This window comes from Myodes glareolus, chromosome 7 (genome assembly GCF_982192425.1).
Source record: "Myodes glareolus chromosome 7, mMyoGla1.1, whole genome shotgun sequence".
Taxonomy (NCBI): Eukaryota; Metazoa; Chordata; class Mammalia; order Rodentia; family Cricetidae; genus Myodes; species Myodes glareolus.
This window is the reverse complement of record NC_142032.1, coordinates 77,609,939-77,625,858: the sequence shown is the minus strand read 5'-3', so window position 1 is coordinate 77,625,858 and position 15,920 is coordinate 77,609,939. Positions and strand designations below refer to the sequence as shown.

The window sequence follows — 15,920 nt, the reverse complement described above, 5'->3', positions numbered from 1 at the left end:
GCTCTTACGTAGGCAGAGTTTTTTGTAAGGATTGCTGGCTCCCCAAAGAACAATATGGAGACTTATTAATTATGGATGCTCAGCCAATAGCTTAGGCTTATTACTAGCTAGCTCTTACAACTTAAATTAACCCATATTTCTTATCTGCGTTCTATCACATGGCTCAGTACCGTTCTTTAACACGGCATGTTCATCTTTTCTCAGAGTCTCCTCTTGACTCCACCTGCTGTGAAATAATCCTTCTGCACACTGTGAATATGTATTACGCTTAGGGGTTAATAAATAAGCTGATTGGCCTATAGTAAGGCAGGAGAAAGTTAGGTGGGACAATCAACTGAGGATACTGGGATAAAGAAGGGCAGAATCAGGGAAGGATGCCAGCTAGCTGCCGAGGAAGCAGGGTATGTAGAAAATGAGGTAACAAGCCATGAGCCACGTGGCAAAGGATAGATAAGAGATACAGGTTAGTTTCAGTGTAAGAGTTAGCTAGCAGCAAGCCCTAACTATCGGCAAAACATTTGTAAGTAATATTAAGCCTTTAAGTGATTATTTGGGAACTGGTGGGCAGGAGAGAAACATCCGATTACACCATCCTTCTTTCTCCCAGCATTCCCTCACTCTGACTCTCCGGCCTAACCTCTTTCTGCCTAGCTGTTGGCCAGTTAGCTCTTTATTAAACCAACGAGAGCAACACATCTTCACAGTGTACGAAAGGATTATTCTACACACACACCCTTTCTCTGAGAAAGGATCTCTCCATTATGTAGCCATGGTTATCCTGAGACTCACTATGTAGACCAGGCTGGCCCCAAATTCACAGAACTCTGCTCTCCTTTGTTTGTAGAGTGCTAAATTTAAATGCATGTACTGCCATGCCAGCCTGAAGCTGCCTTCCAAACAGCTATCCTTCCCTTTTGGCCTTCTGCATGCTGAAATTACAGTCCCGGGCCACCATGCCCCATCTTGGAGGGGATTTAAATGCTCAGTTCCGGAACAAGAGGCATGTGGGTAGCATGGCATTGTAATTTTTGGTAAAGGTTTCTTGGCAAGGATAACAATCCAAGTTTAATTACTAACTGCCCCGTTAACAAGGTGAGCCAGCAACATTGCCAGGCTGCAATTCTGGAGGCTAGGGCTGTCCAGGGCAGCCCTGAGGAACCTGCCCCCTCACCCAGGAGTCCAGCCACACTGCCCTCAGAGGGTGATCCTGAGCCCAGCATCACCCAACACTTCCAGCACGCTTCCACAGATGGCCTGTCTGTTTTTGACACAATCTTGATTTGTAGCACAGGCTGTCTCAAACTCTGATCTTCCTGTCTTAGCCTCCAGTGTGCTGGAAGTGATCACAGGCCTGTGCCACCATACCTGGCTTTGTAATGTTTTGTGTTGTTTTGGCAAGAAAATTTATTTTATTTACTGAGCGCGAAAAGGAGACACAGTGAACCACACACCAAACTCTCTACCGTGGGTGTCGCTTAGACTGGGGTTGTGGAGAAGTTTATTTTTCCATTGTATGTTGTGGATTTCAGACTTTGTCACAGTGTATAAATTATAAGTAGACGTAAAGCAATTGCCGTGAGTTCCTGTGTTTCACTCCTTTCTTCCGTCCTTGGATTCCATGCATAATCTGCCACCTTCTGGTTATAATGTGGCCTTTGTGTGCACGCCAGGATCAAAACTCATTAAGTTAAAATCAGTCTCCTCTACCTGCCTGCCAAGGGAGGGCCATATTTGGAGAGAAAGCCTTTTGTTTCCATCAAATGAGTGTTGGGTGGATATGATCAGGGAGAAACTGAGAGAGACGCCTTCAGCAGCCAAGGAGAAGAAAGGGGGGGGCAGGGGGACGCTGTGAGCTATGCTTTTGGGGTGGGACTCAGCAACAGAAAGAGCCCTGTAAAGGGTGACTTGGGAAGCTGGGCCCTGGAACTTCTCAGTGTCGTTCAGTAAAGATCTCTAATTCCCCCACCCCCACAGTGCTAAGGACTGAACACAGGTCATTACATTCTGCTTCTGAGCCTCAACCCTTTGAGTCAGAATGCTGCTGTGGAGCTCGCGCTAACCTGGAATTTTCTATGTAACCGGAATTGGTCACAAACTCACAGTCCTTGTGACTTTGCTTCCCAGGTGCTGGATCACAGCCTGGGCTGCCATGCCTGCCTTCCCTCTGATGTTTCTCCTTGGAGAAGAATTTGAAACTAATATTCTGTGACCATGAGATTAAAGGTGAGAGCACGGGGACCCCGATTTCCTCCCACGCTGAGTCTTTTCTGGGAGAAGAGAATATTCTGGTCAGCAGTCCTCTTCTCCCCAGATGACTCGTGGACTCTTTGGGGGCTGCATCGCTGGGAATCTACCTGAGAAATCGGTGATAGAATCCGATTGCTGGCCCTCCAGAGGTGAGGACCAAAGTCTGTGGCGGTCTCCCCACCAAAAAACTGCCTGCCACAGTCTTCTCAGACAAGAATTGGCACCTTTATTTGCTCTTTTATTTAAGAAAAAAAAATTTTTTTCAAGGCTAAGCAATGGTGGCACACACCTTTAATCCCAGAACCTGGGGGATTGGGGGTAAAGGCAGGCGGATCTCTGTGAGTTTGAGGCCAGCCTGGTCTACAGAGCTATTACACAGAGAAACTCTGTTTCAAAAAACCAAAACCAACCAACCAAACAAACAAACAAAAATCAACCCAACAACAACAACAAAAAAAAACCCAAATTTTTTGACACAGTGTTTTACTATGTACACCAAGCTGGCCTCCAACTCAAAGACTCGCCTGCTTCTGGCCCCCTAGTGCCTGGCTTACTTAAGAAATACTTACATTAAATGCCAACCTGAGAACACAGAAAGGAACCTAGCCTTCATGGAGTTTAATATCCAAGGAATAAAAAGACAGGGCACACATGAATCAAATGCCAATGCCATACCTGTTGGATTGAGGACGTAGTTTAGTGGTAGAGAATTTGCCTAGTGCGCCCAAGGCCCTGGGTTTGATTCCCAGAAGTACATGCATACCACCACCACCACCACCACTTCCTCCATCACCTAAACTTGTGACTTTTGGGTTACTCTCACAGTGGCAGAGATCTACACAATGTCGTGAGAGACTGGAAGAGAGGGTGACCCAGGCAAGAAGATTCACAGTGACTACAAGTCATGGAGGTAAAGAAGGGAGAGAAAGGGCTGGAAAGACGCCTCAGCAATTAAAAGTATTGGCTGTTTTTCCAAAGGACCTGGATTGGGTTCCCATGGGTTCCCAGCACCCATGTGGTGTTTCAAGACTCTCTGTAATTCCAGTTCCAGAGGCTCCAAAGCCCTCTTCTGGCCTCTGTGGACGCTACACAACTCTGTACAAGTGTGCATACAAACACTCGTGTACTTAAAATAAAAATAAATAAATCTTAGAAAAAGTAGGAGGGAAAGAGGGAGAAGGGGAGGAGCATAGAAGAGGAGGGAGGGAGAGGAATGTTCTTTGAGCCTTTACGGTGACCCTGAGGGAAGGGAGCAATGGATGATTCCCAAGCAGGAAATAGGTATACCAGGACTTGCACACGTTTGCATTGTAGAAAGACTAATCTGGTCTGAGCAGACTCTCAAGAGACTATTTAAGAGGGTATTCTCTCTTAATAGTGAATATACATTCTTTTGTGTGTGTGTGTGTGTGTGTGTGTGTGTGTGTGTGTGTGTGTTTTGTTTTTGTTTTTTGAGACAGGGTTTCTCTGTAGCTTTGGAGTCTGTCCTGGAACTAGCTCTTGTAGACCAGGCTGGCCTTGAACTCACAAAGGTCCGCCTGCCTCTGCCTCCCAAGTGCTGGAATTAAAGGCGTGCATCACTACTGCCCACAGCCTGGCTTGAATATACATTCTTGAGAAACCTTCACACAAGCCACAAGGGAACAGGCATGAGGTGGTATATCATGACAGTGTATGTGATTGCCAATGATTGGATGCAACTAGAGATCCATCATCAGGGGTCCAAACAACTTCAAAATGTTGGATGTTTAAACTAAGCTCGGTGACACAGGCCTATAGCACCTGCATTCAGGAGGCTGAAGCAGAAAGAGTGCGAATTCAAAGCCAGCCTTTACGACATAGCTCATCTGCCTCAAACATAAGGAAGAGACTGATGACACACTTGTTCTAAGTCACAAAGTAGACCTGGGGGCTGGAGAGATGCCTCAGTGCTTAAGAGTGCTGGCTGTTCTTCAGACAGCCCAGGTTTGGTTCCAGTACCCAGATGGTGGTTCACAGTCATATGTAACTCCAATTCCATAGGATCAGACAGCTTCTTCTGACCTCTGTAGGCACCATACATGACATACAAAAAGGCAAAATACCTATACATATAAAATAAAATTTTTAAGTTAAAATTTAAAATGCAGACACAACGACAAGTCTTAGAAACAAAACAAATGGAAAAACAAATAAGGAGGCCAGGTGCAGCGAAGCACTAAAGAGGCACTCAGAGGCAAAGGTGGATCTCTGTGAGTCTGAAGTCAGCCTGGTCTACATATCTGACTCCAGGATAGTCTGGACTACATAGAGAGACCATGTAACAGACACACAAACAGGCTAATGCAGGGGTATGGCTCCTCCATACCCTACCCCAAGGTCCCAGCTATTCAGGAGCCTGAAGCAGGAGGATGGTTCTAGTCCTGGAGCTCAGTGCCTGCCTTACTGAATCAGAAACAGATTCTCACTTGTATCAGTGAGATGGCGCTGAAGGTAGAAGCACTTGTTGCCAAGCCTGCTGACCTAGATTCAATCCCAGCACCCTCCTGTGATCTCAGCACAGCTGTCTGGCTGTGACTGACACATGCCCACACAGGGCCCTAATAAAATACAATGTAGCTTAAACATGCACAAAGAGAAAACAGTAACTGGGATTAGAACAATAGGAAGCTTTTTTGTTTATTTTTAGACTGGGTCTCTTGTAGCCCAGACTGTTCTGGAATTCCCTATGTTGCTGAAAGGGTCCTTAAATTTCTGATCTTCATGCATCCCCTACCCAAGCACCAGACTACAGACCTGTTCCATCACACCCTATTTACCCATCTGGGAATCAAACCTGAAGTCTTGCACCTGCTATGCAGGTACTCTACCAACTGAACGACAGCCCTTGTCTGCACGTGTTAGGAGGCCTTTTTGAAACAAGGTTTCGCTATGTAGCCCCGGCTCGTACAGAACTTTGGAATTCACTATGTACTAAGGCTAGCCTTAAATTGGGGGTTTGTAGTTGTAGGTTTTGGGAGGGGTGGGGGGGTTCTTTTTTTCTTTTTTTGGTTTTTTGAGACAGGGTTTCTCTGTGTAACCCTGGCTGCTCTGGAATTCATTCTGTACACCAGGCTGGCCTCTGGAATTCAGAGATCCACTTGCCTTTGCCTCCCAAATGTAGAGATTAAAAGCATGCATTATCACCTCTCAGCTCAAACTGGGGATCTTAAATGAGTTTTGTGTTATATTTTTGTTTGGTGTATATTGTGCATGTAAGCATTCGAGTGCCACAGTCTGTGTGGTGGATGCCTTCTTCTTCTTCTCTTCCTCCTTCTCCTCCTCCTTCCCCTCTCCCTCCCCCTCCTCCTCCTCCTTCTCCTTCTTCTTCTAGACAAGGTTTCTCTGTAACCTTGGTGCCTGTCCTGGAACTAGCTCTTGTAGTGCGGGCTGGCCTCGAACTCACAGATATCCGCCTGCCTCTGCCTCCCGAGTGCTGGGAATAAAGACGTGCGCCACCACTGCCCGACGATGCCATCTTCTTTTAATTAAAAAAAAAAACAAAAAACTTTTTTTTTTTTTAAAGACAGGGTCTTAACTAAGTGGTCTTGACTGGCTTCGACCTGCTTGCCTCTGCCTTCCAAGTTGAGGGATTAAAGGCGTGTGCCACCATTCCTGGCCATAATTAAAATTTTATTACATTTATTTATTTATTTATTTATTTATTTATTTATTTATTTATTGTGCGTGTATATATGCATGAATGCATGCATGCATAAATGCACTTCTGCCATGATGTGAGTATGGAGGTCAGAGGACAGCTTGGGGGACTTGGCCCCTCCTTCCACCAGAGGGTTCTAGAAATTGAACTGTTGTCAGGCTTAGTGACAAGTGCCTTTACCCGCTGAGCCATCTTGGCATTGCTCAGAAGCTTGACTCAGACTCCTTAGTGTTGGGATTAGAGGCATTTGCTACCACATCAGGCTAAAACAATAGGGAAACTCTCCAGACTATTTCTGTTGTTTAAGGAGGAGGTGGGCCAGCCTTTGGTAAGTTCCTTGTTCCTCTAAGCCTTGGGAACCTGAACCTCGTTTCACCCTACAGGTAAAATGGAATCTGAAGTCAAAATGGCAGTACTTAGGACAAGGCATTTTTGCCTTCTCCCTTCAGCACAATAAGGCGTATGGAAAGCAATAAAAAAAAAAAAAACCAAAAAAAACTAACACATGTAGAAAATCAGGAGTTAAAGACAAAATTTAAAAGCCAACTGTAATAGTTAATGCTGTCAGCCTGATAGGATCTAGAATCACTTAAGAGATGGGCCTCTGGACACGTCTATGGGAAGACCCATCTTGATCTTGGGCAGAACTGTGGGCAGGATCTTGAACTCCATAGTAAGTTCTGGGTAGGGATCCCAGACTGAGCACTGGCAAGCATCACTGCTCCATTGTTTGTTTTTGTTTTTCTAGACAGGGTTTCACTGTGTAGCCTGGCTGTCCCAGAACTATAGTGTGAACCAGGCTGGCCTTGAAATCAGATATTCACTTGCCTCTGCCTCCTGAGGAGCTGGCATTAAAAGCATGTGCCACCACACCTGGCTGCATCTTTGCTTTTTTTTTTTTTTTTTTTTTAATGTACATCAGTGTTTTGCCTGAGCTGCCATGTGGGTGCTGGGATTTGAACCTGGGTTCTCTGGGAGAGCAGTCAATGCTCTTAACTGAAGAACCAAACTTCCTCCATTTTGTTCTCCACCTCCATCTTGTGTCTTGCATAAACTATTTCCCGTAAAACATGTTAGTCCGCAGAAATGGCTAGCGGCAAAAGTAACAGGGTAGCCATCTGGAAAGTACGAAAACCACAGAATGTCCCCACCCAAAGGCCAGCCGATAAGAAAACTTGACAAGCAACAGGCAAAGTTCGAAAGTAAAATTTCTGAAAAGTCCCTAGACACGAGCCAATCAGGACTGAACCCGACACCCCAAACCTGGCTAATGTAACTTTTCTGTTTTTTGCCTCTAAATAATGCCTGCTCTCTAGAAGGGCAAGCTCCTCTTGCTGCTGCTGCACTGATAAGGTCCAGGCCTGCTTGTAATATGCACCCAATGAACCTTGCTTTGCATTTTGATGAGTCAGTTTCCCTAGTGGCCTTTTGGGGTCCCCACAGACTGGGCATAACATTATCCTCTGAGCTGTCTCTCCAGCTCCAGTCATGGTGGTACACGCCGGTAGGATTTGCTGAAGGCAGAGGCAGGAGGATCGCTAGGTCGAGGCCAGCCTGAGCATCTCTGCTTCTTCACTATAGATTTCTGTGACTTCCCAACTTGATGGACTGCATCCTGAATTGTAAGCAAAGGTTAATGACTCAAATGCCTCAGGGGAGCTGAGAACTTCTTGGCAGGAAAGTTGATAGGCTAATAACATCTGCAAGCAGTTGGGAGCCAGTGAACTCCTAAGAAGGTCAACACACTGACCTTGAGACTTTGTGGGGGGGGATTTGAATATGAAATCTTCTACTACACAAGTTCTAAATGCCCCAACCCACTGAACTTCTGTACAGTCTCCACTTCCAAGACAGGTGGCTGTCCTTCATTGTCCTCATTAAAGACAATCTTCTGTTGAGGTAGGTCTCTTGCTTTTATTTTCCACGTTACCTTGATCAATCCTGATCAAACACTAAACCCAAACAAACCTTTCTGTTGTGGAATAATCTTTTTTGTGCACTGTGAAGATGTGTCTTTGCCAAGGTACCCTCTGATTGGATTAATAAAGAGCTGAATGGTCAATAGCTAGACAGGAAGAGGTTAGGTGGGACTTCCGGGCAGAAAGAAAAGAAGAGGAAATGAATCTAGGTGGGGGAGTCGCCAGAGGAGATGAAGCGGACACACAGGAGGAGAGGTGAAAACCATGAGTCATGTAACAGTACAAAAATTAATAAAAATGGGTTAATTTAAGTTATAAGAGGTAGTATAAACAAGCCCAAGTTAAGTTAATAATGTCTCTGTGACATTTTTTTGTGAGCTGGCAATCCAAAGAAAAATCGGTCTACATCTTTCTTCCTTACATTGCCTTTTTACAGGTATTTGAGCAACAGGAAAAGTAATGGAGAGCACAATTGTGAACCCTAAATGTCTTACAGCGAGCCATTATGTCCATATTTGACTTTCAGAAGGGATAGTTGCTGTGACCTTAACAAACAGAAAATTTGTAGCAGGGCCTGGTGCAGTAAATCTGCAATCCCGGCAGCTGGGAGGCAGAGGCAGCAGAATCAGGGGTGCAAACCCCATCTGCCTCTAAAAACAAAACAGGGAGGTGACAGAGACAGGTGGATCTCTGTGACTTTGAGGTCAGCCTGGTCTACAGATCATGTTCTAGGCCAATTAAGGCTACAAAGTGAAATACTGTCTATATCAACAACAAAAACTAAACAATAAAAAATTGTAGAGTTCTTTTGTTTGTTTGAGACAATGTATCCTGTTTTTCTATGTAATCCCACATGTCCTGGAGTTCCCTGCAGAGGAAGAGGTTAGCCTCAGACTCACAGAGATTCTCCTGCCTCTGCCTCCCAAATGATGGGGGGGTTCACTACCACACCTTATTGGGAAATTCTTCATGATATAATTTTTCCAAAATTAAGGATGCATAACTGAGCCAGAATGGGTGGCAGAGCTCAGGGTTGGTGCTGGAGAGATGGCTCAGCAGTTAAGAGCACTTGTTGCTCTTGCAAAGAACCCCAGTTCAGTTTCCAGCACCCATGAGGTGGCTGACAGCTGTCTGCAACTCTAGTTTGAGAGGATCTAATACCCTCTTCTGGCCTCCTCTAGTACTACATGGAATGCATACATATATTTGAACAAAACAATGATATATAGAAAATAAAAACAAATCTTTTTTATTACATGGGAGTTTTATTGAGATAAAGGGAGTGGGGGGAGGGAAGAGAGAACGAGAGAGAGAGATACAGAGAAAAAGAAGAAGAGGAAGAAGAGGCAAGGACCAGCCTGCCTCTTCAGAAGAGGAGTGGGAAAAGAGAAAAACAAGTCTTTTAGAAACAAAATAGAAAGTAGTTTTTTTAATTTGTGTTTTTAATGGTTTTTTAAAGATTCATTTTGCGCATGAATATTTTGCCTGCATGTATGTATGTATGTGCACTGCATGTGTGTACAGTTTCCACAGAGGTCAGCCGAGAGTGGCCGATTCCCAGAACTGGAACTATGAATGTGAGCCAACATGTGTTTGCCAGGAGTGGTAGTGAGCGCCACAAGAAGTGCTCTTGTGGCTAAGCATTCTCTGAGCCCTGGTTTGGAGACAGGGTTTTGTTACCTAACCATAGCTAGCCTAAACTCACCATGTAAACCAGGCAAGCCTTGAAGTTGTAGGCAATCCTTCTGAATTGTTTCTGCCTGTGGCATACGAGGGTTATAGGAGGGCACTGCCGTGTCTAGTGTTCTTGTTTGCTTTTGCTGCTGTGATAAAACATTTTAAAGAAAAACAACTTAGAGGGAGAAAGGGTTTATTTGTCTCTTTAATGTGACAGTATGTTTTTTCCCCTGAGACTGGGTTTCTCTGTTTAACCCTGGCTGTCCCAGAACCGGCTCTATAGACCAGGCTGGGGCCTCTGCCTCCTGAATGCTAGGAATAAAGGTGTGAGTCACCACTGCCTGGCTTGTTTGCTTTCTTTCTTTCTTTCTCTCTCTCTCTTTCTTTCTTTCTTTCTTTCTTTCTTTCTTTCTTTCTTTCTCTTTTAATTTCTTTTTCTTTTTTGAGACGAGGTCTCACTGTCTAGTCCAACTAGCCTCTAATTCACAGACATCCACCTGTCTCTGCCTTCCATTTGCTGTCAGTTAGTTTTATTATATTGGCCGAGACCAGCTTCCCAGGGAGTGGTGACACCTATAGTGGGCTGGGCCCTCCTACATAGATTAGCAATCAAGACAATTTCTCAAAGACACGGCCAAGCAATTTCTGACTGGGGAATCCCTCAGCTGAGACGACCTTCTCATGTGACTCCAGGCAGTCAAGCTGATTGTTAAAACTAACCAGGACACCTGACTAGACACAGGTTCAACAAAAGAAAATATTCTTTTTTAAAACTTTAAAAATTATGTGTCTCTGTGGGGGTGAAGACGCAGGGCGATCGGTAATGAAAAGTCCCCAAACTATCTTACAAAAGATACAGCTTTAATAAAACAGAAGGAAAAACTTACACAGAGTCCCACCCGTCTGGAACGCTGGATCCAGGCCAAGTCAAGGGGGGGGCTTTCACCAGGTTTATAGGTAAACTTTTGCCTTAGGGCAACACACCCCACAAACAGGATGTGATTGGCTGAACTCCCCTATCATGGGGGTATGTGTACATGAGTGCAGGTGCAGAGGAAGACAGAGCAGCAGATACCCTTGGGGCTGGCATTGCAGGCCGTTATAAGCCATCAGTGTGGACACAGGGAGCTGAACGTGGGTTCTTTGCAAAAGCATATGTGTTCTTAATTGCTGGGCATTTCCCCAGCCTCATAATTTTTCTTGATTTTCTTTGTTAGTCTGGGGACTGGAATAGCTTCAGTGTTTAATGTCCCTAATAGAAAAAAATCTGAGAGCTTTCTGTGTGCTGGGTACAGTGCTGCATACTGGGGATGCCTAAATGAACAAAACTGATGATCTTGTCCTTACAAAGTCTGAAAGTCTATCAGAGAATAACAGTACGTAATTAGAGACTTTAAAAGACTTATTTCTATCAGAGAATAACACTACATAATACTTTAAAGGACTTATTTCATCTGAACGGTGGTGGAACAGGCCTTTAATCTGAGTACTCGACTTGGGAGGTAGAGCCAGGACGATCTCAGTGAGTTCGAGGCCAGCCTGGTTTCTAGAGCAAGTTCCAGGACAGCCAGGACTATTTCACAGAGAAACCTTGTCTCGAAAAATGAAACGAAACTGCCAGAGTCCAGCTCCAGCAGGGTTCAGGTCCCAAAGAGGTGACGTGGAGCTGGCGAGGGAAGGAGACTGGCAGGATCTGAGGGTGAGTCACGATGGCTGCCGGTTTACTGAAAATGGGCTACACTTTCTATCCTCTCCAGTTACATTATAGTTTGAGCACAGCCAACGCTGAAAGCCAGCGATGGTTCTGGGGTGAAAGAGGTCATCAAGGCCATTGCAGCAAACAAGACGCTAAACGCCTATTGGCCTCATCCCATCAGGGTTTTTCCTGAAGCAAAAAGCAGTGAGTTTAGCAAGAATCTAAATGACTTTTGTCCTCTAAGTTTCAGTAACCCCACCAGACACCCTATCACACTTCCTCCTGCACAGTCTCAGCCTTTGTGATCAGGAGATGTCAGACATGTAGGCTTGAGAAACAAACCTGTAAGAGCAACCTTTATTCCTCAAGCGACACGATGCAGCATTTGTACCGTGTAGCACAGCAAGCATTGAGCTGTGTCCTAATTGCATTCCTTTGTGCCTTAGTCTTATAATATGGCTTGGTTTCCCTCATAAGCTCCCAAAAGGGAAGGTCCTGACACACTACTCTTTCTTCACTATACTATACCATTCTGATTCCTTCAATGTGCGCTCCTATATATGGCAGAGGGGAATCAAGCCAGTCTAATTTTGTAACAAAATCTTTTCTCCATGGGGTGTACCGAATCTTGCCATACATTCAGTAAGCCACTAATAGTGGGCACTATCCTATACTTATTAACCGAACCCTTGCCCTAAACAGCCTCAGGCTCTGTATCTGCATCCACTGTTCCTCTCGATTGTGTGTTTCTCATCTCTGGGACCAGGTATGCCCAGTTAATAAATCTTTAACTTCTCTATTCTTGTTGTAATCAGGGGGCAAAATGGGTAGTCTTGTGTGGGAAGTAGGCAGAGTTATCATGCTATATAGTTCCATGGTGGCAGTGATTTGTCTGTTTAAAGAGACTACCATTGTCTGCATTCATACCCTTCACCAAAGCTCACACAAAGTTTCCCAAAGGAACGGGCATAAGGAAACTCCCATAACACATAGTGAGAATCATTAAAAATGAAAGTAAATGAGCTGGATAGATGGCTTAGTGGTAAAGAGCTCTGGTCACTCTTTCAGAGGACCCAGGTTCAATTCCCAGCACCCACAGGGCAGCTCACAGTTGTCTGTAACTCCAGTTCCAGGGGATCTGACAGCCTCACATATGCAGGCAAAGCACCAATGAACATTAAAAAAAAATCTAGAAAGTAAAAGGGTGCTGGAAAGCTATGGTTTGCAATGTCGAAATGCTAGAACTTCGTCAAGGAGCAGTGGTTGCCATGAAGTCCACAAGACAAAATAAAACAAAACAGCTTTAGCCTGGCAATGGCCATGCACACCTTTAATCCCAGCACCTAGGAGGCAGAGGCAGGCAGATCTCTGAGTTTGAGAGCAACCCTGCACTACACAGTGAGTTCCAGGATAGCCAGGGACATACAGAGTAACTTTGCCTCAAACCAAAGCAAATTTATTCTCTCTCTCTCTCTCTCTCTCTCTCTCTCTCTCTCTCTCTCTCTGTGTGTGTGTGTGTGTGTGTGTGCAAATCCCTTGGAGACCAGAAGAGGGCATCAGACCCCTTGGAACTGGTTGGAACTGGAATTACAGGCAGTTGTGAGTTACCCGAAGTGGGTGCTGGAATTTTTCTTTCTTTCTTTTTTTTTTGAAATAATCTTATTTTACGTACCATTCCCAGTTCTCTCTCTTTCTCTTTCTCCTGCTACCTCCACCTTCTCCCCACTCCGCCCCCTTCCATGTCTCAGAGAGGGGAGGCCTCTCACGGTGAGTCAACAATGTCACATCACTTGAGGCAGGACCAAGGTCCTCGCCACTTGTATCTAAACTGAGCAAGGTATCCCTCCATAGGGAATGGACTCCAAAGAGCCAGTTCATGCACTAGGTATAAAATATTGGTTCCACTGCTAGTGGCCCCACAAACTGCCCAAGTCACACAACTGTCACCCACATTCAGAGGACCTAGTTCAGTCCTATGCCAGTTCCCCAGCTGTCAGCTCAGAGTCGGTGAGCTCCCACTTGCTCAGGTCAATTGTTTCTGCGGGTTTCCCATCGTGGCCTTGGCCCCTTTGCTTATATTATCATTCCTCCCTCTCTATGGTTGGACTCCAGGAGTTGGCCACAGCTCTTAGCTGTGAATCTCTGCATCTGCTTCCATCAAATACTGATGAAGGTTCTATGATGACAATTAATGTAGTCATCAATGTGATTACAGGGGAAAGGCAGTTAAGGTACCCTCTCTACTATTGCATGGTAGCAATACCACTCTTGGGCATGTACCCAAAGGGTGGTCAATCATACCCAAGGACATTTGAACAACCATGTTCATAGCAGCATTATTTGTAATAGTCAGAACCTGGAAACAACCTAGATGTGCCTCAACCGAAGAATGGATAAACTAAATGCCGCATATTTACACAACGGAGTATTATTCAGTGCAAAATATAACATCTTGAAATTTGCAGGCAATTGGATGGAACTAGGAAAAAAACCATCCTGAGTGAGGTAACCCAGACACAGAAAGACAAACACTGTGGTATGTACTTATATGTTAATTTTGGACATAAAGGAAAGGATAACCAGCCTATAGGCTACAACCTCAGAGAGGACAGGAAACAAGAAGAACCCAAAGAGAAACATACATGGACCCCTCTGGGAAGGAGAAGTAGACAAGGTCTCCTTAGTAAATTGGCAGCATGGGTGGAGGGGAGAGGGTAGAAGGAGAACGGTAAGGGGAGAAGGGGAGCAGGGTGCTAAAATTCTAATTCTGGTCCTCATGATTGAGCAGTGAGTGCACTTAACCACCAAACCATCTTGACTTTTTAGGGGTTATGTACAAAATACAAAATACTAGGAAAGGTACTTGGAGTGGGTGCAGTCCTGAGGATTGAAACCAGGACCATGCTAAGGCCACGAGATAGGCTTCCAAAGAATACTTTTATTTTTTATTTTATTTTATTTTGTTTTTTGAGACAGGGTTTATCAGTAGCTTTGGAGCCTAGCTCTTGTAGACCAGGCCGGCCTTGAACTCACAGAGATCCGCTTGCAACTGTCTCCTGAGTGCTGGGATTAAAGGCGAGTGCCATCACCACCCAGCCCCAAAAGAATACCTTTATAGCTAAATATTTCATGACCACATTCTTTATTTCCTGGGAAGATTCTGTAAAAATGTAACTCCTGAACCTAGACTGCTTATTTGCAATTTAAAAATATTTTTGGATAAATTTTAGATTCACAACAAAATTTAGCTTAAAGTTCAGAGTCCTCATTTGCCTCCTGGGGGGCTCTTCTTTCCCTCTTCCTAACAATTTGATATTTTTGTTTTCTTCTGGTGCTGAGGGTCTGGTTCTGTCACCTCCCACATGCTAGGCAAGGTTCCATACATGCTTTTCGGTTCTCTTGATTTATGTGAAAGCCTTCAGGGGAGTATCAAAGACACGGAAAACAAACAAGCACTGTGATTTATTAAATCATGATTAAATAGTTTAGGGCACAGGTGTCAAAATAAAAACTACATTTCCCAGAGTGCAATGTATCACGTCACAGAGAAGTATCGGGCATGCGCAAAGGAGTCCTCCGCGCTCGACCGCGCTCATAAGAGAAACAGCGTGTGTGGTTCTTGACGTGCCGCGAACCTTCGAACACAAGTGCCATAGTACCCTGTGAGGAAGCGTTCCAGCGGCCCTCCTGTTCCCGCCATCGCAGTCACCACCGCGACGTGCTGTTTCGCCCCAGACTCGGTAGGTGGGACGGGACCATGGCAAGACACTTCCGAGCAGCGCGGGAACGAAGGGCCAGCGTTCCTGCCTGGCGCCCGGCTCGCCGAGGCGGCTTCGGAGCTGACGCGCAAGCGCTCTGGACGGGGAAGGGGGCGGGGTTGTGGGGGGGGCCTGCTCCCCGGCTCCCTGGGTCTGCGCGTGCGCCCTGTGTCCCCGGTGAAGTGGGACGGCGCTGGAGCTGACTAGCCTTGGGGCGGGCACCTGATGAGGTCCTCGGCCTGAGAGTGTCGCCCACCCACCCACCCCCGACACCGGCACTTTTTACTGCTCGCTCAAAAGCTCGTTGGTTTTTGAGACGCTCTCACTCAGCCCGGCCTTGACCTCGCGATCGTGCGCCCCCAGCTCCAAGTGCTGAGATTATGGACTTGAGCCACATATTCCCTAAATGTGCACATTTACACAACAGTAACTTAGCCACCCTCCTGCTCACTCACCTGTCAGCTCACTCGTGCAGCCTAGGGCGGCGGCTTCTACTCATTAGCTTCTTCTTCCAAGTCTCTATTCGGCTCTCTCCAGAGAAGCCCTGCCTCATGTCATTCCAGAGAAACAGCTCTAACAAGGCCACCTTGACATCTGGGTTGCCTAGCTCAGTGATGAAGACTTGGTAACACCTTCTTGCCCCATTTCTTTAGCTTTAATGGTTGTACCATCGAAATATGTAAACCGGACATCTTGCCTTTCTTTCTGTTCACACCCCGGGCTTTATCTATTTCACACTTTAAGTATAAAGGACATTTATTTTGGTGCTAACTCTCGTTCCTATCTTTGTTTGTTTTTGTTTTTCGATACAGGGTTCCTATATAACAGCCCTCTCGGTCCTGGAACTCGCTTTGTAGGCTGGCCTCGAACTCACAGAGATCTGCCTGCCTCTCCTCCCAAGCGCTGGGATTAAAGGCATGCACCACCATTGCTCGGCTTTCATT

General features: G+C 45.5%; 1 protein-coding gene across 2 annotated transcripts in view; it reads left to right on the top strand.

The window, feature by feature from the left end:
* Positions 1-14,783: 14,783 nt before the first annotated feature.
* LOC125413492 (SAGA-associated factor 29) overlaps positions 14,784-15,920 on the top strand; it is a 39,942-nt gene continuing 38,805 nt past the window's right edge. Inside the window, exon 1 of one of the 2 annotated variants that reach the window (XM_087908450.1) lies at positions 14,784-14,958. The gene's annotated coding sequence lies outside the window, so the exon portion shown is untranslated. The remainder of the gene's footprint in view (positions 14,959-15,920) is intronic. The other variant, XM_087908449.1, reaches the window with a different exon arrangement.